Source organism: Anthonomus grandis, chromosome 22, assembly GCF_022605725.1.
Source record: "Anthonomus grandis grandis chromosome 22, icAntGran1.3, whole genome shotgun sequence".
NCBI classification, from domain to species: Eukaryota; Metazoa; Arthropoda; class Insecta; order Coleoptera; family Curculionidae; genus Anthonomus; species Anthonomus grandis.
In genome coordinates, this window is record NC_065567.1 from 40617848 (window position 1) to 40643037 (window position 25190).

Sequence of the window (25190 nt, forward strand, 5' to 3'; positions counted from 1 at the left end):
CTTATTTCAGTAAAACGTTATCAAAACCAGAAAGAAACTATTGTGTCACAAGACGAGAGCTATTGGCAGCAGTAAAAGCATTGAACATTTCCATGAAACCCAAGTATTGAACATTTCCATAAATATTTGTATGGTCAACGATTTATCCTTAGAACTGACCATGCTTCGTTAAAATGGCTGTTTCAGTTTAAAAACCCCGAAGGATAAATAGCAAGGTGGCTTCAACGATTACAAGAGTATGAATTTACAATAGAACATAGGAAAGGCGAATATCACCAAAATGCCGATGCTTTATCGAGAAGACCCTGTATTGAAACATGTCAACATTGTTTTAAAAAGGAATCAAAACAGCATCCAGAGTTATTTACTTGTAATCGTATTGGTCTTCGCAGTTCTAAAGAGTGGGATGTAGCTAGTTTAGTCCAAGATCAGTGTGATGACCCAGTATTTGGTCTTATTTACGAACTGAAATCTCGAGAAATTTCAAAACCAGAATGGAAAGATATTTCTGACAAATCTCCAGAACTAAAAGCTTATTGGTCTCAATGGAATTCATTGGTTATAAAAGATGGATTGTTAAAAAGAGTCTGGGAGAGCATAGATAAAAAAGAAAAGACATATCTGACAGTCCTTCCTCAAAAACGGATTCCGGAAGTTCTTGAAGCTGTTCATGGCGGTGTCGGCGGAGGACATTTTTGAGTTAGTAAGACCTTGGCAAAAGTTAGAGAACGGTTTTACTGATTGAACAGTCATCAAGATGTTGAACGCTGGTGCCGACAGTGTGAGCAGTGTTCGTCAAGCAAGGGCCCAAGAACCCGGACAAGAGGAAAGATGATGCAGTATCTTGTTGATGCACCCTTTGAACGAATTGCCATAGACGTAGCAGGACCCTTTCCTACTAGTAGCTCCGGAAACCGATATGTTCTTGTTGCTATGGATTACTTTAGTAAGTGGCCCGAGGTTTATCTGATTCCAAACCAAGAAGCAACGATAGTAGCTGAAGTGCTGTTCCAGAACTGGATTTGTCGATTTGGTGTACCCAGAGAGATACATTCAGACCAAGGAAGGAACTTTCAGTCACAAATATTCCAACAAGTATGCCAGTTGCTGGGAATCAATAAGACCCGTACAACCTCACTACACCCTCAGTCTGATGGAATGGCTGAAAGATTTAACCGCACATTTGAAACCTATTTGAGGATGGTGGTAAACTCTAAGCAAACCGACTGGGATACCTGTATACAATCATTCCTATTGGCATATCGTTCTTCTATCCACAAGTCAACTGGAAAAAGCCCGGCAAAAGTTGTCTATGGAGATGAACTTCGTTTACCTTTGGACATTTTTAATGGAAGACCCCATAAGTCTGAACCCTTAAGGAGTACGTCGACCATTTACAAGAGCGTTTACAAATTGTTCACGAATAAGCACGGGATAAACTTCATCTAGAAAGTAACAGAATGAAATCGCGTTATGACATAAAGGCAAATTCTACTGGTTTTAATCCTGGGGATAAAGTCTGGTTATACAATCCACGGAGGATGAAGGGCAAGTCACCAAAGCTCCAGAAGGATTGGGAAGGTCCATTCAGTGTGGTCACCAGAATCAACGACGTGGTGTACCGTATCCAGCGATATCTGACAACGAAGATGAAAATTGTAAACATCGTCCGGCTAGCGCCCTATCATGATTCAGGTGGTCCCATGTTTGATCGTTTCGGTTAAAATCGGGTTTCTTTAGGGTGCTACTTACGTTTGGTTTATTATTTTTATCTATAGTGTTTAGTTTTTAAGTAGTTCATCTTGTTCCAGAACCCCAATTTGGTCCCAATTTAGGTTATTTAGGTTATATTATTGTAAATCCCTGTAGTTCTAATTTTCTAGAATTTGTATACTTGCTTGCTTTGACTGTCAGTATTCTCCTAAAATTATTGGTCTCTTTGGGCAAAAATAATGAAGATAATTCTAAATATTTCGAAACTGTTCCATCGGGTTTTAAAAAGGACGCGCTTCATGACAATTCATTCAGTTTTAATTGTTTAGTCAGTTTTTACCTTGGAAACAATTAAACGACAGTCAAGGCGAGTTAGGTTAGTGTTTTTGACGTTGACAATAAAAGTGTCTTCCCGAATTTCGTTACAATATATTACGTTTTACTTTGAGTTTTTAAAGTTTATTTTACCCATTGGGTCGTGCCATTTACACTTTATTTGAATTTGTTCAATATAAATTCGTATTTTGGTTTAGCAAGGTTTTTCATTATTTACGTATTTTAGATTAAAATTATATTAAGTCGTAGTACAGTCGCAATATAATGCTAAATCAAAAATAAATTAATTCCTAGTAAATTCATCTGCGTTCGTATGTAAATGTTATTGCATCCTTATGTTTGGCAACATCGGGTGGAAGTAATAATGTATAGCATTATTGATATACGGACGCATTAAGGCTGTTTTTATAAAGATGCAACAATGTTATCAGAACAAATAAAAATTCGTATATCAAAAAAATTAAGATTTCTTGAATCTGAATATACCTACTTGCTTAAAATCGATTTTTTAATCATTATTCACCGTAATATCAAGAATAATCCTTTGCATTCTGGGGCAAATTCCAAGCAAGTTTCGTATAACACACCTTATCTCAAAACTCAACTGTTTCAGAAATATTTACATTTAACCAACAAGAAAGCAAGTAAGTACGTCTATTTAAAAATTAAGATAAAATGTTATAAACTGTGAAAAACTCTTATTAATGTATCAAGTTTTCAAACTGATCCCCATTTACTTCTTGGCAGAAAGCAAGACGGTTTACAAACTCATGTATAACACTATCAATTATTTCGGGTGATATACGTCTAATTTCATATCTAATTCTATTTTTCAAATCTTCTACGTTATTTGGCTTCTTAATATAAACTTTACTTTTCAGGTACCCCCATAGAAAATAGTCGCAGGGATTTAGGTCTGGTGACCTGGCCGGCCACTCTATTAGCCCTCTTCGTCCTATCCATCTTCCTGGGAAAGAAATGTGGCGGTGCGCCGTCTTGCTGAAACCACAAATTATCTATCGGGACAGCAGGGTCTTGTTCGTCTGGGTATAGGGCAGCCAAAGCAGGGATAAGATCTTCTTGAAGAAAATTCAAATAGCGTTATCCTGTTAAGTTTTCTTCGAAAAAGTATGGCCCTATTACTTTATTTTCCACGATACCAGCCCAAACATTAATAGATTTACGGTACTGTGTATGAGCCTGAGTTGCCCAGTGTGGATTTGACACTGACCAGTACCGCCAATTTTGCCGATTTACGACACCGTTTAAACAAAAAGTTGCTTCATCCGAAAACAAAACTCGTAACACAAACTGACGGTTATTATTGTAAATGTTCATCATTTGTTCGCAAAATTGGTTTCTTCGATCAGGATCATCCTCATTTAATTCGTGTATTAGTCTAATTTTATAAGGGTGGTATTTAAGATGCGTCTTCTTGGCAAATCTCCAACATAACCTGAAGTTATGAATTTGTGCTCTATTCTACTAACTGTTGACTGAGAAATAGGATAGTTTGGGTATTTGGCATTAAACAGCACTTACTTCTTTTTGCGTGCGCACTCGATCCCCGTACCCTAGCACCATCAAACTAGCACCATCAAAATTTAAATTCGTTGGGTTTCCGTTAAATTAGCCATAATTTATTCTGATAAAAACTATTAATTTTCGGAGTGACAGGGACATTCGCAAGTTAAATTCAGATATCGACGAACGGACTTTTAAAAAACATTTATTGATACAAACGGGCCTTAAAACTAGGTGAACAGAAATATGAACAGCAACGGTATTAGCCGAGGCTTTGACACAATATTAATGCTAACGATAAATTACAAGCGATTTCTTAAATATAAAAATAGTCCTAAGCTAAGCATTTTATAATGTAATATAAACAATTAATTGTGGTTTGAGGATATGTCTCCTCCACCCTCAGTTCTGTCAACGTCCTCGTTGACAAGTCTCTGCAGGATTCTCAAAGGGATGGCCTTCTTTCTTCCTTGTTTTTGCCAAGATGATCAATGCTAAGCAGCATAAAAGAATGATTGATATTGTCGTAAGAACATAATTATGCATTGGAACATGTTGTGCTAGGTCATGGAAATGTATTGGTTTGATGATATCTTCTTGGATTTTCTTAGGGTCTTGAAGATGTCTAATTTCTAGATTGATTGAATTATTGGTGTTTGGGACTTTTATAATTTTTGGAATTATGACTGAAATATTGTTGATGGCTAATGAGTATTTGTGTTGATTAATTATTACGTCACATTGACTTTGAATAAGGTTGCAGTCTTGGAGTATAATCTTCTGAAACTGGAAGCAATCTTCATAAATTGTTTCAGGGCTTTTTGTACAAAATAGGAGTGCATTCCTATAAGTTAAGGTATGTACCTTAAAATTGTTTAGAACAGTGGCATACTGACAATTTTTGGGTAAAATACATCCATTGGCAATTGGTCCAGAGCAGATCCATTGTGAGTTGACTTCTTCGCATTGGCTATACCATAGTTCGTTGCAATAGTATTTACTAGGACTTATAATTAATTTTGATTCATTATTTGGCACAGGATAAACTAATTCTAAATTACATACATTTTGTTCAAATATGGGTATCTTAATTGCTAGAATTGCCATTTCATTTAAAATTAAAAGGCCGGTTTTACAGATTAAGGTTAATTCCGATAAATGCTTAATTGGCCATAGTGCATTTTTAGGATAGTGAACTTTCAAGTATTGACATATTTCATTGATTTGTTTTAATGTTAAAATTTCGAGATCTAAAGTTTCTAGGTGTCCAAAAGATAAAATACGTAATATTTTTTCTAAAAATTGATTTAAGTTGGTAATCTGAATATATTGACTTTGCAGATTTAACATTAAATTAGACTGGGTATTTGATTTAGAAATTTCATTACGTATGTTTTTCGAGTTCTCGTTAATCGTGTGAATATTATTTTTAAACTCTTGCATTATATTTCCTGCGAATGAACTAAGGTCGTTGATTTTGTGCATAGACTCAAGCTGATTAAATTTCAATATTTGCAAATTCTGGGTAATAACCTCTAGGTCATTGTTATCTAAGTTTCCTGTAATGAATTTGATAAAACTTCCTAGGTAGTTTATTAAACCTCGTTTTTTTCGATTTTGCATAATATTTAAGTTATTTTCGTCAAATACATTTAATTTTGCGAAAGTGTCATATGTATCATTTAATGCTTTAGAAGTCAAATAAAATTGTGATTTAATTAAAATACTATTTTGATTATTTACAGAGGGTTGCATAATTAATAAATTGGTAAATAATTGGGATAACGAATACTTAAGGCTACTTATATTAAAGGGTATATATGTAGTATGATATTGACTTATTACTAAAGAGGGAGCAACTTCTTCTATATAATATCCATTATTGTGGAGTTTGTGCACCTGAAGTGCTTGGCAAGGGCTCGTTTGATTGAGTAGGGCCAGGATCAGGGTCGGGATCAGGTGGCTGAAAAGGTATAGATTTTTTTCTAAGTCTTTTGATTTTTCTAAGATGAGTAGATATTGGTTTTTTCTTAGCGGTACCTGTTATTTTATTTTTGTCTATTTGGGATACTTTTAGGGGTACGTACTGTGGGTTCATTTTATTTCTAAGGGTAGTTTTCTTATATACCGTATCATCTGGGAGTATTTCTGGAGGTTTTTCTGTATTTTTATTTTGTTTTTGAGTGTTTGTAGCTTGCTTGTTGTAAGCTGTTTTATAAATTTGTTCGTGGAATGGTAGTAACTCCTTTTTTCGTCTGTCATTATATTGCTCAAATAAGGTTAGGTCGTTATCGATGTTCGGCTCGTTTACGTAAGGGCCATATAATATGGAAAAGGGCGAATGACCTGTTGTCGAGTGAATACTTTGATTATAGATTAAGACAGCGGAAGTCATGAGATTTTGAGGGGTTTCATCGGGATTTTGCATTTTCAGAATTCTTAGTTTTTCTAAAAGTGTGGAATGCAATCTTTCTACAGGACTGTTGGAGGAAGAATTTCCTGGAGTAGTGTAATGAACTTCTATACAGAAAAGTTGACAGAATTCTTTGAATAAATTATTTTGAAATTCCTTACCCTGGTCTGTGACGATTTTTAAGGGGGTGTTATGATGTGAAAAGTAATGACGTAGTTTGCTTAAAATAGTAAGGGCGTTTTTATCAGTTATAAAATAGGCTTGGGCATATTTTGAGAATGAATCTATTATTGTTAGAAACTGACAATTTGAAAACTGGAAAATGTCTAGGTGAAGTGTCTTAAATGGTTTTTCAGAGAGCAAGGGTCCTTCGTAAGCGATTTTGTAAGGGTGTCTTTCATATTTATTTTGAAGGCATATTTCACATGAATTAATAAAATTAGTTATCGAATCTCGTAGTTTAGGCCAATAATATTTTTGTTTAATATGGTTATATGTTTCTGTTATACCGTTATGGTTACTTTTGTGATAATCGGCTAAAATTTCCTTTTGTTGAGTCTGGTCAGTCACGTCAAGGACGTAAGTGCTGGCAAAAACTAGTTTTACGGTTGTATTTAGATTAGAAAATACTTGTCTTCGAAACTCGAGTTTTAATTCGTCATTTTTAATAAATATAGTAAAGGTAACATCTGGTTTAATTATGTCCTTGATAATTTTTAAAATGTGTTGTTCCTGATTTTCTTTTGAAATTTTTACAAAATGGTGGTTTTTATTAAAAGGTTTAGTGTAGGTATGTTTAAATTCATCGCCGTAGTCGATGACAAGACGATTTGAGGCATAATTGAGGGGTAATTCTGATATTGGGATATTCTTTCCTTCTGTATCATTATTGGAGTGTGCAGTGACGTCAGAATCGTCGTCGTTTGCGACAGGGTTAACAGGGTTTGAGATGTTTTGGGCTGGAGCGTCTTCTTTGTATCTTTCATTAAAGACAAAGTCGGCTAAGTCAAAATCGGATAAGTTGGCAACTGTATTGTCAACATTTGGGACATTAGACTGTGAATCGGTATCATTTGTTTCAAGAGTGTTGAGATTAATGCGGGAGAGAGCATCTGCTACTAGATTCTCTTTTCCTTTTTTATAGTGAATTTCGAAATTGTATTCCTCTAGTTTTATTTTCCAACGAATTAATCGGGAGTTGGGTTCTCTGATTTTTGAAAGCCAAACTAGGGGATTATGGTCAGTTTCAATTAGGAATTTTTGGCCATATAAGTATGGACGAAAATGTTTAGTCGAGTCCACTATTGCGAGAAGTTCTTTCTCTATAGTTGAGTAATTTTTTTCTGCCGAATTTAGGGTTCTGGAAAAGAATGCTATTGGGTGGTCATTTTGCGATAGCACACTGCCTATGGCTATGTTGGAGGCGTCGGTGGTGAGCTTAAAGGGTTTTGTGAAATCAGGGTATTGCAAGATAGGGGAATTGGATATGAGTTCTTTGCATTTTAAAAAGGCATTTTTATACTCTAAATTTTCTATATCAATTTGAGTATTTTTCCGTAGACATCTCGTTAAAGGAAAGGTAATTTTGGCGAAATTTTTGATAAATCGGCGATAGTAGCCTACAAGCCCTAAAAAGGCTTTAATTTCTTTCTGATTTCTTGGTATCGGGTAACGTTGGATTACTTCAATTTTTAAAGGATTGGGTTTAATTCCCTCGGAGGTAATGATGTGTCCTAGGAAAGCTACCTCTTTACTCAGGAATTCTGACTTATCAGGCTGTATTTTGAGATTAACTTCCCTTATTTTTTTAAATATCTGACGTATATGGTCTATGTGTTCAGATAGGGATTTAGAAAAAATAACTATGTCATCCATGTAGACAAAGCAAAATTTGTATAAGTAATCACGGAAAACTTCATCCATCATACGTTGGAACGTAGCGGGTGCATTTTTAAGGCCGAAGGGCATTCTGAGGTATTCATAGTGACCATTGTTGACAGTAAAGGCCGTTTTTTCAATAGAATCGGGATCCATTTCTATTTGATGGAATCCTTGGGCGAGATCTAGGGTCGTGAAGTACGTGCATTTTCCGAGATTATCTAAAATTTCATCTATTCGGGGAAGAGGCCATTTTTCTTCTATTGTCTCGTTGTTAAGGGATGTATAGTTTATCACCATCCTATGTTTCTGGATGCCTGAAGCATCGGGCTTTTTTGAGACTATCCACACGGGTGCGGAATACGGAGATATTGAAGGACGAATTATTTTGTTCTCTAGTAATTTCTGAATTTGGGATTGTATCTCAATATTCATTAGAGGGGGATGTCGGAAGGATTTTACATAGATAGGTCTGTCTGTTTTAGTTCGAATTTTATGTTTGGTTTGACTGGTAAAACTGAGGTCACATCCTTCGTGATACATTATGTCTTTGTATTCATGACATAAGGGTAAAATTTTTGATTTTTCGAGAGGGGTTAAGTGATCGAAACGTAAGATGTTTTCAGGGTTGAATTTTTCTAAAATTGGGTATGATGGGTCTAGTATATCAAATTGATCTTGGGGGATGACTTTCATCCTTTGATGAAAATTTACGTGGACGGTAGGCGTGGGGTTGGGAATAGTACAAAAGCCATTTTCAACTTTTACTAAACTGTCAGGTATAATATGATTTTTTATGTCAAATGATGGCAAAATAGCGACACCATTTTCGAAATTTACTGGTATTTTTAAAAAGTTATTGTTAAAGTTGTGTATCGGATGCAAGAGGGGTTTATTGTAAGCCAAAGAGAAGGGTATTATTATATTTTCCAACTTAAGGGTTTTGCTTTCATAATCTAGCAAGGCTTTTAAGTTTTTAAGATCTTTTGATCCTATTAAAGCATCGAAATCGTTATGCCAATTCAGTACTCTCATTTTAAATTCGTTTTTTATGCCTAGTTCTTCTAGCAAGGAAATTTTTAAATTTTTGGTTTCTTTATAAGTGTTCTTGCATGCGGTTACTTCGAAAGGTTCGATAAATATTTTGTCGGAATATTTGTTTGCAATTTTAGGAGATATGATAGAGTCGGAGGCACCGGAGTCAATTAAAATTGTCAAGTCCTTTTGTGGTAAATAAAAGTATGGGAGCTCAATTTGTTGTGCTACGTTATTTAAGTTGATGGTAGATCTGGGCCTGATTTCGGAAAATTTGCGAAATTATCAATTTCCAAATTTTGTTCGGAAGTGGGGTAGTGATTTTGGTCATTAGGATTCGTTAAGGTGGGATCGAAAAAGGTTTCTTCATATTGACGATTTGGCTCGTAATATTCAGAATAATGTTGGGGTGAATAATCGGTATAATATTCAGACTGGTTATCTTCGACATACGGCACATCGGGATAAGAGTTAGCGTTGGTCTCAATGTTAGTTAACTCTTGGGACACAAAATTTCGGGGGCCTGATGATTGGAAAAAGTTTGGTTGTCGAAAAGGCATTCTTTGTTGATACTGCCTAGAGGGTTCAGTTATGGAGATTGACATTGGAGTAGGGGGGTCTAATTTAGGTTTATTATGATTTTGGGGAGCGAAGACGTTTCTTGGTTTTCCAAAAACTTGAGCATTTGTCGGATAATGTCTTTGAACTGGTCTAGGTCGTATTTGTATGGGTTGACTGGGAAATTGTTGCTGGGGGAATGTCATGGGGGGTTGATTCTGGGGTAGTAATCTTACGGGACTTTGGAAGCTATTTTGTTTTACATAGGAATTATGGTTATTATTATTAGTAAATTGGTTATTATGAACATTAGACAGATTTGAAAAATTTACCTGTGATTCAATCATATTATAGTTAATTACATGCGTATATGCATCATCAAGTGTATTAGGGCGTTGTAACATTAACATCGTTTTTAATGTCTGAGGCGAATTGGCTGGCAGAATTAAAACCGAAGTTTTTTCTATTTGATTAATTAAAATTAATTTCGCATTTACATCTGAGACTTCGCAATGTAATTTAGAAAAAATTCTTTGTACAAAGGATTTGAGTCTATCTACAAATTGTAATATGCTTTCATTTTTATTGATCTTAAAGTATTGTAATTGTTGGTGTAAAATTTGATAAGTGATAGGATCACCGAACTTTATCCTTAGGGCCTCTTTAATTGAAGGCCATGAATCTAAATCTGGTCTAGAAAGTAAAAAGTCTCGAGCATTGTCAATTAACTTTGACTTAATGGCTGCTAAAACAACTTTATTTTGATCAATACCATCAATTGTAAAATATAATTGGTAAAATTCATCTATAGATATTATAAAACTTTCCAAATGGTTTTGAATTCCAGAGAAGGTTGGTAAGAGAGAAGTGTGGAATCTTATGTTTTCCATTTTAATATTTAAATTAGGTTTAAATAAATTAGAATCTAAAGTTAAGTTATCTAATAGGTTACTTATGCTATCTAAATTATTTTGATCAGAAATATTTTGACTATTTAAATTAGAAATATTTGAATTTTCGTTTTCAACTACTAATCCTAAAGATGCCCTATTTCGAATTAATATGTTTTTCAATTTTTGCGACGGATATGGACTAGACATTAAATAATGGCAATTCAAACAAAAACTTACAGTACAATCAAGGGATGACCCATAGAGCTTGCACAGTAGAGGTTCACAACCAAAGGAGTCCCTATAAAGGTGTGGCTTGAATCGTTCTGGTCCAGATGAGATGCTTGGGAAGGCAGCACTTGGATCAGCTAGGTCCCTGACAACACGGTAGGCGGCTTAGCAGTTTCTCGGCTTGGCCTTCTCCAAAAGGGTCGCAGTACCAAGGGTTGCGGTACTTGGGGTTGGTCGATGTCTTCAGATTCTTGATGGATAGTGCACTAAGATTTGACAATCACTTTTACACAACGGTAAACCGATAAAGGGTAAAATTGCACTATCCTGTTCGCAGCGCCAGTTAAATTCAGATATCGACGAACGGACTTTTAAAAAACATTTATTGATACAAACGGGCCTTAAAACTAGGTGAACAGAAATATGAACAGCAACGGTATTAGCCGAGGCTTTGACACAATATTAATGCTAACGATAAATCAAGCGATTTCTTAAATATAAAAATAGTCCTAAGCTAAGCATTTTATAATGTAATATAAACAATTAATTGTGGTTTGAGGATATGTCTCGCAAATGGAGATTCTTTACGAGTGCAACCATGGAAATAGTAACAATTGGCAGTGTTTATAACATTATTTTTTTCCTCGATTTTACCTGAATTTATAAATAGACGTACTTATTTGTTTTCTTGTTATTTAAATGTAAATATTTCGGAAACAGTTGAGTTTTGAGATAAGGTGTGTTACACAAAACTTGCTTGGAATCTCGCCTATATTTCAAAAATGCAATAGAAAATATAGCATTCTATTTAAAAAAATGACCGATGACGTCATATCTTTTTTTTTTGTTCCACCCTGTATACAAAAATTTATGTGAAATAATGCGCAACTTAAAATAAAAATCGACGGGTCCGAGCGTTTTCTCAAAAAACCATGTCTCTAATTTTTATAGAATTTATGCGGAACTTTAGGCGGTCACTTTATATTTTAATATTAAACACTACGGTCCTTTAAAAAACCAATAGTTCAAAACACACTGTCGTCACTCCTCTGTCTCTACTGGCCGCAACTCTGATTCAATAGGGAGTAGAGCCAATTTGTTGACAGCATGCTTTAGGGTCCCACTCTTGGTCCGTACAGTTATAACCCTTATGATGCCATCCTTGCCAGGGTGAGTAATGACAGCTCGTCCCAGAGGCCAGCATGTACTGGGAACATTTTCTTCCTTCAGAATAACCATGGAACTAACATGAATGTTTGGATTAGCGTCCTCTGCATTCCGTTTGGTCCTTACTTGAAGTAAGTGTAGATATTCCTTGCTCCAAAGAACCCAGAAATGCTGCTTCATTAGTTAAATGTGCGAATAGCGGTTTACATAGGTCACCTTGTCGGCCTTGAGGTCCCTTTCAGGAATGGCTGTTAACTGTTGTCCGATTAGGAAATGCCCAGGTGTCAGTACTTCAAGGTCGCAGGGATCGGAAGAGATGGGAGTTAGGGGATGGGAATTTAGAATTGCCTTGATTTTTATCGCAAATGTATAAAATTCCTAATAATCTAAAATGAAAAAATTTATACTGTATACTGTCATAAATGTATAAATGTATGCCACCCAATACACGCTTTATATGATGTTTGCATGCTTTTACCGCAGCTTCATGCACTCTTCCAAAGTGAGGTGATCGAGGTGGCAGAAAATGCCATGTGATTTTTAAAAACCCAAGATAATCTTTGAAAGAGCTCGATTCCACCAATTTCGAATCGAATGGCTATTAGTTCATTGTTTGCCCCCACGAAATTGGTAGCGTTGTCTGAATAAATATTATCGCAAATGCCTCTTCTTGATTCAAAACGCTTTAAAACGCTCAAAAAACCAGTACTAGTTAAGTCAGAAATTACTTCAATGTGGACCGCCTTAACGACTGACAAAAATGTATATATATGCCTTAATAATTTTGTTTGTCTTCATCTTACTCGCCTTTATTTCAAAAGGCCCGGCATAATCTACGAATACTGACGAAAATATGTGCGATGGTGTTACTCTATTCGAAGGCAATTCGCCCATTTTCGGAAATACACTTTTATGAGGACGGACTTTAAAGAAACTAAATATTTACGAATTCGGGATTGCATTGCACCTCTACCACCGATCGGCCAATATTTCTGCCTAATATGGGATAATGTGCATTGTGCACCAGAATGAAACGTCCGTAAGTGCTCAAAATCTTTTATTAAATTCGTGAATGAATGTTTGCTAGGTAAAACTATGGGATGTTTGACATCAAAGTTTAATCTGGAATTTTTTAATCATCCGCCGAGTCTAATAACACCTCGACTATCCAGAAAGGGAGACAATATCTTTAATTACTTTTCGAATGCACTTTGTTTTTAGTTTTTAAATTAAGTATTTCACCCTCAAAACAATCGTTTTGTACTAAAATTACAAGTGCTGTCTCATTTCTTTCAATTTCTGATAAAGCAAGAGACCCATGCTTCTTTTGTGTAGCCAAAACTTTACAGTTTTCGCAGAACCGAAAGCAATAGGCGACGTACGGATTAATTTCTTTAATTTTGAAAAGCGAGAAAAAATTTCAAAATTCTTGGCTTTGGTTACTTGGACGTGTAGAGGTGTAATTCGGGTATTTCTTTTTTCGAGCCAATAAAATTCTTAATGTTGGCCATTCAATTTGATTTCGAAAAAACGCGGGCCCATGTAACTAGAGATCCGAATGAATTAGATTTTTCAGATTCGAGCCGCGTGATTTAATATCAGCTGGATTGTGCTCTGAAGCAATGTAATTCCAATCTATGATATTCGAATTTTGTTGGATTTCTGCGACACAGTTGGCGATAAATGTTTTCCAAGTTTTAGATTCTTTGGAAATCCAGTTTAGAACTATTGAGTCCGTCCAGAGATAAATTCGCGAAAAATCGATGTTTAAAGCCTTAAGACATTTTACGAACAATCTAACTCGAGCCTGGGAAGGGTTTGGTATTTTATTGGACTGACTCTCGACTTAGCGCAAACTAAATTACTTTGAATGTTATTATCTAAGCCTATGGATCTGATGTATATGCAGCATGCATAAGCGCATTCGCTGGCATCTGAAAACCCATGGACTTCGATTATTTTTGGACACTTAACGAGAACGTGACGACGAATCTGCATTAAACCTACTTGGCAAATTTCATTTTTTAAATTCAACCATTCTCCAATTATTTCGTCTGGCAAATCTTCATCCCAGTCAATTTGCAATCTCCACAATTTTAGTATAATGAGTTTAACCCGGATTGACCTAAGATGCCCAATGGTTAAAAATTTTTGCTATAAAGGACAAAATGGATCTTTTTGTGAAATTTTGATTTAAAGAGATAGTTTGAGAATTATATTGAAAAGTGTCTGCCTTTGGCATCCAAGAAACACCCAAGGTTTTAATGCTAGAGTCATTCATAATAAGATATTCTTCTATTGAGTTTCGATCGATTTTTTCAAGAATTCTGGGATCATTTGATTGGAACTTTCGCAGTTGGAATCCGTAATGTAATAGAATATTGCAAACATTTTCCCGAATTATATTTAGGGACTCAAAATCAGAGGAACCCGTAAGAATGTCGTCGACAAAGAAATCGGACCTAATAATTTCACTTTCAAGCGGCCATAGCTTTAAGTTATCCATAGCCACTTGTTTTAAGCAACGGGTGGACAAGAAAGACGCCGAAGAAGTACCATACGTCACAAAGTTTAATTGGAAATGTTTTATGTTTTCGTCCTGAGAGTCTCGCCAAACAATCATCTGTAGATTTCGTTCATTTTGATCTATAAGTATTTGTCGGTACTTTTTCGCTAAGTCACCGCTTAAAACCACATTATGCTTCCTAAACCGAATTAAAATGCTAAGTAGACATCTTGAATTGTTGGACCGACTTTTAGCACATTATTCAAAGACAAATTCGTGGAAGTTTTACACGCCGAGTCAAAAACGACCCTTAACTTGGTCGTGGTACTTTCAGCCTTAAGGTTTTTTGTAAAACGGGAAGATTTTTGCTGAGTCGAACCTATTCTAAGCAAATTAGATCAAAAAGTATTTCATAACCAATAAGCATATCGATCTTTGAAGGGATATTAAAATCTGGATCTGCCATTGAGAACTCCAAAGGAATTTTTAGCGCGGAACTATCGAAGTTTCTTTGTGGAGTAAGGCCAGAGATTGAGGATAAAACTAAACATTTAAGCTTAGTTTTATAGCTGGTTTATCAAGACAAAATTTCAGTTTCTACAGGTTCCGAGATATCAGTTTTTGTTTGATTAATTCGCATTATAGGTACGCTCATCTTTATTGGTTCTATGCCTTATTTATTTGGAAAATTAGTCGTAACAAAATTGGATTGTGATCCACTATCGAGGAGAACTTTACACGGTATCGGTTTATGATTTTTGCTTAAGTACGTTAACTATAGCAGTCGATAATAAAATAAACGATTTTTTTATATTTTGACAATTCTGCGTTTTCATTTGAGCCGGGTGACTCTGATGCGAGATTCGTTAAGCTAGTTTTAATAGTCATGTTGCTGCGATGTAACAAAGTCGCGTGTTTCGATTTACAAATTTTGCAACCACTTGAGCGGCATTCTTACCTTTGATGGCCGTAACGTAAACAATTGGTGCACAACCGCATCTTATTTGCTTGACTAAAACGATCCGAGATTGATAATTGCTTAAACTTATCGCAAAAATATAGGTGCCTCTTTATAATGAGGACATCGTGGCGTGTATACTGGTGCTCCATGTTGTGCGCTTGCATGTACGTCGAGATAGCCACAAACGTTTTTGATTCGCAAAATCAATTTGAAACTAAAGATTTTACTTTCAAAGTTTCTAAAATATGACAACGTTGCGAAAGAAATGTATTGAAATCAGCAATAGTCCGAGAAAAGATATCTTTACTATAAATCTCCCATTCACATTTACTGGTATGATCAAGTTTGGCAACTACAATGTAAATTAGAATCGTATGCCATTCTTTTACGTGTTCTCCCATTGATTTAAAAGAACGATAAATTTTTAAAAAGGTATCAAAAAGATTTCGTAATTCGTAATTCGATTTTCGAAAATAAAGGGCACGATTTCCATTATTTCCCTTAAATGGCAGTTTACAATTATTTTGCGATTGTTATAACGATTTTCTAATAAGTTCCAAGCAATTTTGTAGTTTTCATCTGTCGCGTTAAAGGAAGCAATTAGCCTCTTTGGTTCACCAATTAAAGCCTCTTCCAAATGACAAAATTTAGCAACGTTCGGAATATTACTATTATGCACAATGGCCTTAAACATGTCACTAAACCTTTGCCATTCTGAATAATTGCCTGAAAACTGTGGGATCTTTAAGGATGAGAGATGAGACGCGATATTTGGCAACGCCGCTATCACCTGTCTCGAAGTAGAACCAATGCATGCACACTACCCTCAATCTGATTGCCTATTACTGTGATATGATTTAAGTAGAAAATACGTGCAAAATAAAACATAACATAAACATAAAACCTGTAAAAAAAATGAGTATCAATATCAATATTTCACTAATATAGTACAACAACCAAAATATTTTAAACGTGATCGAGACTATCTTCAATTCCCAATAACGAGATAGGAATTATCGGTATAGGCAATTGATTGATGGATTGATTATGGACAACTTGGAAAGGACTAACCTTAAAGTTCAACGATGCTTTCACCCCTGCTGGCTTCCATCGGGCGATGAAGGACCATAATATGTATTAGCCGGCTAATAAACTAATTGCTTCGATTGAACTGTATTAATACCATATATTATTTAAAAAACAAACAGGAACAAAAACATCATGATTGAAGAACCGCGAGCGCCGTGAATCCCCTGCCGCAGATCGTCACATAATAATTCGGTCACTCGGCCTCTTGCCCAATTCCGATTGGACTGTAATATTGTATCCGGCAACAACACCATAATCCGTTATGGCATTGTTGCCGGATACAAAAAAAAAATAAATACGTAATTATATGAATAACGCTTAACAGTCATATCTCACTCTATTACTGTTATCATCTTTTCGAATATAATTTAAATTTAGTATTTCGCATATACAAGATAGGTAAATGATCTTGTTTACGATTTGAACATAATCAGAATTAAAAAAATACGACAACTAATAGCGTTAGCTATTGTTCCGATTTAATTTTAATTTAATATTTAGATATAATTTGTTTAACCCTAAATGATTTTTAGAAATATTTTGAAGTATTGTGCTTTAAAAAAATAGTCCCTGGTAAATAAATTGGTATTTAGGTTATACAGATGACCCAAATAATTCTTTTTACAATTTGGGCATAACCAGGGTTAAGAAAATAGAACCATTAATCCCTATAGCATTGTCCGAATTGACTCCAATTTAATTTTTGAAGTCATTTGATGTACTGAAAATTATTTTAAAAATTTTTCTGATGTATTGTTTTTTAAAAAAATTGTCATATCTCACTCTAATACGGTAATCTATTATTCGAAAATAATTTAAAATTGGTATTTAGGTTATACAGATGACCTAAATAATTATTTTTACGTTTTGGGCATAACCAGGGTTAAGAAAATAGAACCATTAATCCCTATAGCATTGTCCGAATTGACTCCAATTTAATTTTTGAAGTCATTTGATGTCCTGAAAATTATTTTAAAAATTTTTCTGATGTATTGTTTTTTAAAAAAATTGTCATATCTCACTCTATTACTGTTACCTATTATTCGAATATAATTTAAATTTAGTATTTCGCATATACAAGATAGCCAAATAATCTTTTTTACGGTTTGAACATAACCAGAATTAAGAAAATAAGATAACTAATAGCGTTAGCTATTGTTCCTATTTAATTTTAATTTAATTTTTAGACATAATTTGTTTAACCCTAAATGATTTTTAAAAATATTTTGCTGTATTCTGTTTTAAAAAAATAGTCATATCTCACTCTATTACTGTTATCTATTATTCGAATATAATTTAAATTTAGTATTTCGCATATACAAGATAGCCAAATATTCTTTTTTACTGTTTGAACATAACCAGAATTGGGAAAATACGATAACTAATAGCGTTAGCTATTGTTCCGATTTAATTTAAATTTAATTTTTAGATATAATTTGTTTAACCCTAAGTGATTTTTTAAAATATTTTGATGTATTGTGTTTTAAAAAAATAATCATATCTCACTCTAATACGGTAATCTTATTTCCTTTATAATTATTCGAATATAATTAAAAATTGGTATTTAGGGCATACAAGATCACCCAAATGATCCTTGTTAAGTTTTGGACATGGACCAGGATGAAGAAAATCGACAACTATTAGCTATAGCTATTGCTTCGATTTGATTTCAATTTAATTTTTAGATATAATTTGTTTAACCCTAAATTCTTTTTAAAAATTGTAAAGTATTGTGTTTTAAAAAAATACTCATATCTTACTCTATTACGAATATCTATTATTCAAATGTAATTTAAATTTGGTATTTAGGTTATACAAGATGGCCCAAATTATTCTTTTTACGATTTGGACATAACCAGGGTTAACAAAATAGAACAATTAATCCCTATAGTATTGTTCTATTTGACTCCAATTTAATTTTCGAAGTTTATTTGATGTACTGTAAATTATTTTTAAAACTTTTCTGATGTATTATTTTTTTTTAAAAAATAGTCATATCTCAATCTATTACTGTTACCTATTATTCGAATATAATAGTTTTTTAAAAAAATAGTCATATCTTACTCTATTATTGTTATCTATTATTAAAATATAATTTAAGTTTAGTATTTAGCATATACAAATTAGCCAAATGTTCTTTTTTACGGTTTGAACATAACCAGAATTAAGAAAATACGATAACTAATACCGTTATCTATTATTCGAATATAATTTAAAATTGGTATTTAGGTTATACAAGATGACCCAAATGATTCTTTTTACGTTTTGCACATAACCAGGGTTAAGAAAATAGAACAATTAATCCCTATAGCATTGTCCGATTTGACTCCAATTTATTTTTAAAGTTCATTTGATGTACTGTAAGTTATTTTTAAAATTTTCCTGATGTAATATTTAAAAAAAAATAGTCATATCTCACTCTATTACTGTTATCTATTATTAAAATATAATTTAAATTTAGTATTTAGCATCTACAAGATAGTCAAATGATTTTTTTAGGGTTTGAACATAACCAGAATTAAGAAAATACGATAACTAATAGCGTTAGCTATTGTTCCTATTTAATTTTATTTTAATTTTTAGATAAAATTTGTTTAACCCTAAATGATTTTTAAAAATATTATTGTGTTTTAAAAAAATAGTCATATCTCACTCTAATACCGTTATCTATTATTTGAATATAATATAAAGTTGGTATTTAGGTTATACAAGATGACCCAAATCATCCTTTATAAGTTTTGGACATAATTAGGGTTAAGAAAATAGAACAATTATTCCCTATTGCATTGTCCGATTTGACTCCAAGTTACTGTTATCTATTATTCGAATATAATTTAAATTTAGTATTTCGCATAATCAAGCTAGTCAAATGACCTATTTTACGGTTTGAATATAAGCAGAATTAAGAAAATACAATAACTAATAGCGTTAGCTATTGTTCCGATTTGATTTCAATTTAATTTTTAGATATAATTTGTTTTACCTTAAATGGTTTTAAAATTATTTTGAAGTATTGTGTTTTAAAAAAATACTCATATCTCACTCTATTACGCTTACCTATTATTTTAATGTAATTTTTCGATTTACCTCCAATTTAATTTTTGAAGTTCAATTGATGTACTGTAAATTATTTTTAAAATTTTTCTGATGTATTGTTTTTTAAAAATAAATAAATAATATCTTTATTTAGCAAAAGCTACATTTAATAAAAACATAAATAAAAAATAAAGTAAAAGTATAAGTTGGCCATAACTGTATCAGGACACTCCGGTTTGTCCATGGATGGTCTCGGTAATCCAGAGACAGCATCCCGGTTCCAGAAATATCCTGTCAGAGGTAGACCATAAATTAAAACTAGACTTAACCTAAACATTATTTTAAACATTTTTTCCTTGCCCCACTTATTAAAAGCACAGTTAATTGTTGTTTGCCTTATAATAATAAAAATAACGTCGACTCAGGTTGATCGAGTCGGTTCGGTTACAATCAGCCGATGACACACATTTGGAACTTGGTTGACCTTGCCGACTAGATACATTGGTCCCCTCGTGTAACACTTAGAAATGCTTCGGTAGTTCCAAGAAGCTGTAACCAGTATCCCGGTTGGCCCAAAAATACCCAGTCAACAGATAAACCAACAATCAAGATGATGATTGGAGCGGAAACAATGCATACTATAGTAAAACTTAATAAACTACATAATTAAAATAACATAAGAAAATAACAAACACAATTTTACTTATTCATAATAAATTTTCTCAAGAGCCCTCTGAATTGATTCAAAGTAATAACATTTTTGATGTTAGCAGGCAAGTTGTTAAATAGGAATAAACCTTTGTATAGAACTGAATTATGCATTTGGGTTGTGTTACATCTGTCGACTAGTATGAAGTCTATACGATTTCTCGTATTATAGTTATGTATATCTCCAAAAACTCTTAATTTATTACAAATATAATCGGGGAGCATCTGATGTTTTAATTTAAAAATAAACAAATAAACGTTATACAAAATTCTTTGATGTACAGACAACATATCTAGGACACCCAACATAGAGACAACAGGCGTGTAACGATTACAATTTAGAATCAGTCTCATAGCCCTATTTTGAATTCTTTCTAGTTGGTCAATTCTATACTGTGGCAAGTTAAACAATAATGTTGAACAGAACTGTAAATGAGGAAGAGCAATGGCGTTGTAAAGTTTTAATTTGATGTACATTGACAAATTTTTTCCAATTCTTGTGATAAATCCAACTTTTTTTGAAAATTTTCTCATTACATAATCTGCATGAGCATGGAAATTCAGATTGGCATCGAAAATTGTTCCCAAATATTTAATTTCTTTGGCATACAAAATACTTTCCCCATTCACAGAAATCTGTATATTGCCCATGTCTATAGAACTTAATCTAGATTTCTTGCCAAATATACAAAACTTGGATTTACTTGCATTTAAACTTTAATTGGTAATTTAAACTAAAATTGGTATTTAGGGTATACAAGATGACCCAAATTATGCTTTTTAAGTTTTGAACATAACCAGGATAACGAAAATCGACAACTATTAGCTATAGCTATTATTTCGATTTGATTTCAATTTAATTTTTAGATATAATTTGTTTAACGCTAAATGATTTTTAAAAATATTTTGATGTATTGTTTAACAAAAAAAAAATACTCATATCTCACTCTATTATGCTAGTAATATTCACAAACCATACTAATACTGCTGATTAGTGCTGAGACACCCTAATTCCCTATATAAATAGAAAAAGTATTATTAATAAGTAACATTAGATCCGTGTCAAAGCTAGTTGCTGTTCGGCTAATTGTTCAATTTAAAGTTAAGTTTTAATTAATCACTTATAGTGTAACCCTTTTGTAGAAAATAAAAGTTTTTTTAAAAGGAAGTTTGCCGGCTTGTGTATTTAATTGGCGCTGCGAACAGGATAGGGCAGTTCTATTCTTTATCATTTACCGTTGAATAGAAATGATTTTTAAATCTTGGTGCCCTATATCCGATCTGAAAAATCTCCGGTGTCCAGAGAAATTTGGTGGAGCCAAAAGTCCTGCCGTGCTGCTAGTAACTGAAGACCGAGACCATCGACCGTGTTGCCGACGCCTTACCTTTCGGCCATTTCCCGAGACCTGGATCTTCAAGTCGACATTTCCTGAGGCCAATCCAGAAATTTCGGAAGTACAACTTTATGGATTCCTTGATTGTACTGTGAATAATTACTGAATTGCCATATTTTATGCTTTTATTTACTGCTATTTTAGGCCTAAATCTACAAAATCATTTACCGCAACTTTAAGGAAACATGGGCTTTCTTTAGGATTAAATACTATTAAGGAAAATAGTGAAAATCAAACCATAAGTTTAAGTGATGCGAACACTTCTGATAGCTTAGAAAATCTTTTTTGTAATTTAAATTTAAACGTAGAAGAATATCAAGAAGAGACAAATTTTAAATCTTTAAACATGGAAAACATTCGCTTCCATACATCTATTTTGCCCACTTTCTCAGGCTCTCAAAACCATTTAGAAAGTTTTTTAATTTCCATTGACAAATTTTATAGTTTATACCAAAGTGATAATAATGATCTGAACAATGTAGTTTTAGCCGCTATTAAAAGCAAATTAATAGATGAGGCACGTGATTTTTTATTGACAGGACCAGATTTAACATCCTGGCAAGAAATAAAAGATACTTTAAGGCGAAAGATTGGTGACCCAATAACTTATCATGTGCTATTGCAACAATTGCAATATTTGAAAATCAATAAAAAAAACGAAAATATTATGGATTTTGTAGAAAGATTAAAAACTTTAAGCCAAAGAATCTTTGCTAAAATTCAATGCGAAGTGTTGGATCAAAATTCAAGACTCATTTTAAATGATCAAGTTCAAAATACATCTGTTCTTATATTGACTGAAAATTCGCCTCAAACTCTACAAACTATGCTTATGATGCAAAAACCTACGACGTTAGACGACGCCCTAAAATATTTCTTAAATTATAATATGGTTCAATCACAAATAAATTTTACAAATTTTAACAACTCTTCTCATAATTTTAGACAATCCCAAAATAATGCATTTCAACCCCCACAAACAATAGTCAGGATCCTCAACCTTAGAATTCCTCCCATGAAATTCCCAGATCAAACTCCAAAACATATGAATCAACCCAACCCAACCCAACCCAATACCTCACAATTTAACAATAATTCCAGAAACTAGCCCTTCGAGAGTTCGTCAAAATCCCCCCTATAGCTAAAATTTTTTCAGACAATCTGGCCTCCCTAATTTTGCGTTTAAAGCTTAGAATATTGAAAGGCTAGAAGTAGCATACCGTGGAACTATGGGCAGGTTTGTTTGCTTGCAACATCTCTGATGCAATGATGCCAAATGCTCATAGAGAAATGGAAAAAATCACTTTATAATATCATAAAAATTTTCAGTTGTTTCCGAAGGCTCAAAACAATACTACTGCTCCCCTTTAATAAAATATCAAGCATTTTTTTAAAGAAATTTAATAAGATACTCTATATCGAAGTCAATATACATTAAATAAATGAAAATAAAGTACGAAGCAACGAGAAAACGGTAACGGAATCGCAACGCCGCTCGATCGCATTGTTGACGCCACCGATACAAGCACTCTCTACCAGTGACGTCGTCAACAAATATTTACCTGATAAATTTTTATTAATTATTATAGAGTTTGAGTATAAGTAATATTACCATTTACGAGCTATTTATGTGTTTTTTAACGGACTTCGTTACAGGAAGGTCCTAATAAAAGGCAGCATTTTTGTCAAAGCATTTTTATGGAAATTAAATATTTTAATAATATAATATTATAGACTTCTTAATAAATCATGTTTTAAGACACAAATTTTTATTATTTTGCATAATTTTATTGTTATATTGGATAAAACTCAGTTTTACATCACTTACTTTATATCACATAATATATACTTCTATGGTGCTGACTTTTTCAAAGGGACAGTATTGCTTCAGCGGAAAGAGTTAAAACTACAAGGATGTTCAAATTGTGAAGGAGTTGCAGGTTATAAGATTTTTATTATGAGTATTTAGCCTGTACAATGGTTTTGAGACATTTAACAGTGACCTATATAATACCTAATACCAATTATTATATGATATTAACTTATACTAAAAAACAAAGCTTACCTGAGAATAAAGACTATGTACAATAGATTAGATTAGATTAGATAGTATATTAGTAGAAATATACAAACAAGTACTTTTACAAGTCAAATAAAATATGTAGAATGTGGGGTTTTTCGAAAATCATGTTATTATTTCTTAAGTATTTTAATAATGACTTGAGAAATCTAATTCAATTTCTTTGGCGCAAATTTGTTTGTTGCAATCTTTGAATTTTAATTTTTTGTTCTTTATTTTTTTTTCCATAATTTGGTGACAAGTGATTTAGCTTTTGAAACGGTGGAATCATCAGTGCTTAGGTCCTCAGGATATCATTTTGATTTTACCCTAGAATAATATACACAAAAATACAGTATTAATTAAAAAGAAAAAGAAAAAATTATAATTTAATTATATATTATAAAGAATCTTTGTAATATCATACATTTGATTAATTGCATTTAATTAAACAAATATAACACAATAAAATACTATATCACTTTTAAATAAGATATATAGAATAGGATGATACATGGCATAAAACTAGTAGTCTATTTTGAGTGTATTTTTACCTTTTCCTTGGCAGAGTCAGGGAATGTGTAGCAGTTAAACAAAAACGGCTTGGATGAGAAATAGTAATTGTTGAACTAGACCCCACGGTAACTATTAATCTCAGATGCAGTTATTGTTGATGATGAATGATCAGATCTGTAATTATACAAAATTTGGTGTATCAAGAATATTAATCTATTTTAATTATCCATACTTGTCTATATTAGCTTCACTGTTTGTACTATATACCATTTTGGAAGCTAAAGAAGTTTTTGCACTCTTCAGGAAAACTTCCCCTGCAGCTTTGAAGGGTAAATCACTTGGCAAATTAACTGAATTATCGGCTGCTGTGTTTTTAACCAGTGCATCAGAAATCCTAGTAAAAAAATAGTTTTACACACATACTTAATTTAATAAGTATTAGGTATAAATAAAGCTTATATGAGTAACACTAATACTTTTTGTGACGATTTTTTTATACTAGAAAAATATATTTAAAAAAAATTACCTTTGAGGTAGAGCTGATTTTTTTAATAAAGTCTGGCTACTGATAATATTATCTTCCTTATATAAGAAATCACTTCTAAGGATGTGATCTGAATAAACAAATATGTTATTTTTAATTGTGTTGATTTCCATTAATAAAATCCATTGTTCCCTGTGGGCATATATTAGGCAATCTATAATAAGTATTTGATATTTAATCAAAAAGCAAAAAAAATTACAGTAATAAATTAATATGTGGTGCCAATTACTATATGTATTATTGTAAGTTACAATATGGTAAAACAAACGATAAATTATCGACCAAATTTTAGGGAAAGACTGTGGCGTTAACTTTACAGTGTTACTATTTTGCCAAGAGTTTGCAGACGGTAGCTCAGAATTATTGGAGGCTTGGGATTGTTCGAAGCTTCACTTATGACTGGCTATTAAAAAATATAATCTTGATTATAATTATTAAATAGAGGGCGCCACTTAGTTTTTTTTTTATAAATGAAAGAAAACTAAGAAAAAAGATTTGGTATATAGGTATCAATTAACAATTAAATGACCCTGGATAAAGTAGATTTAAAAAGACAAAAGAAAAATTATCTTAACAATACAACCAAATTATATTTACATCAAAGATAAGCATACACCTCATGTTCTAATCTG

At 32.8% G+C, this 25190-nt stretch overlaps 1 long non-coding RNA gene across 1 annotated transcript; it reads right to left on the reverse strand.

Moving 5' to 3' along the window:
- Positions 1-23614: 23614 nt before the first annotated feature.
- On the reverse strand, positions 23615-24390 carry LOC126749114 (uncharacterized). Its single transcript, XR_007664893.1, has 3 exons — positions 24247-24390; positions 24053-24188; positions 23615-23828 (listed from the first exon to the last, which is right to left on the reverse strand). It is a non-coding gene; the product is annotated as an uncharacterized LOC126749114 (long non-coding RNA).
- Positions 24391-25190: the final 800 nt, after the last annotated feature.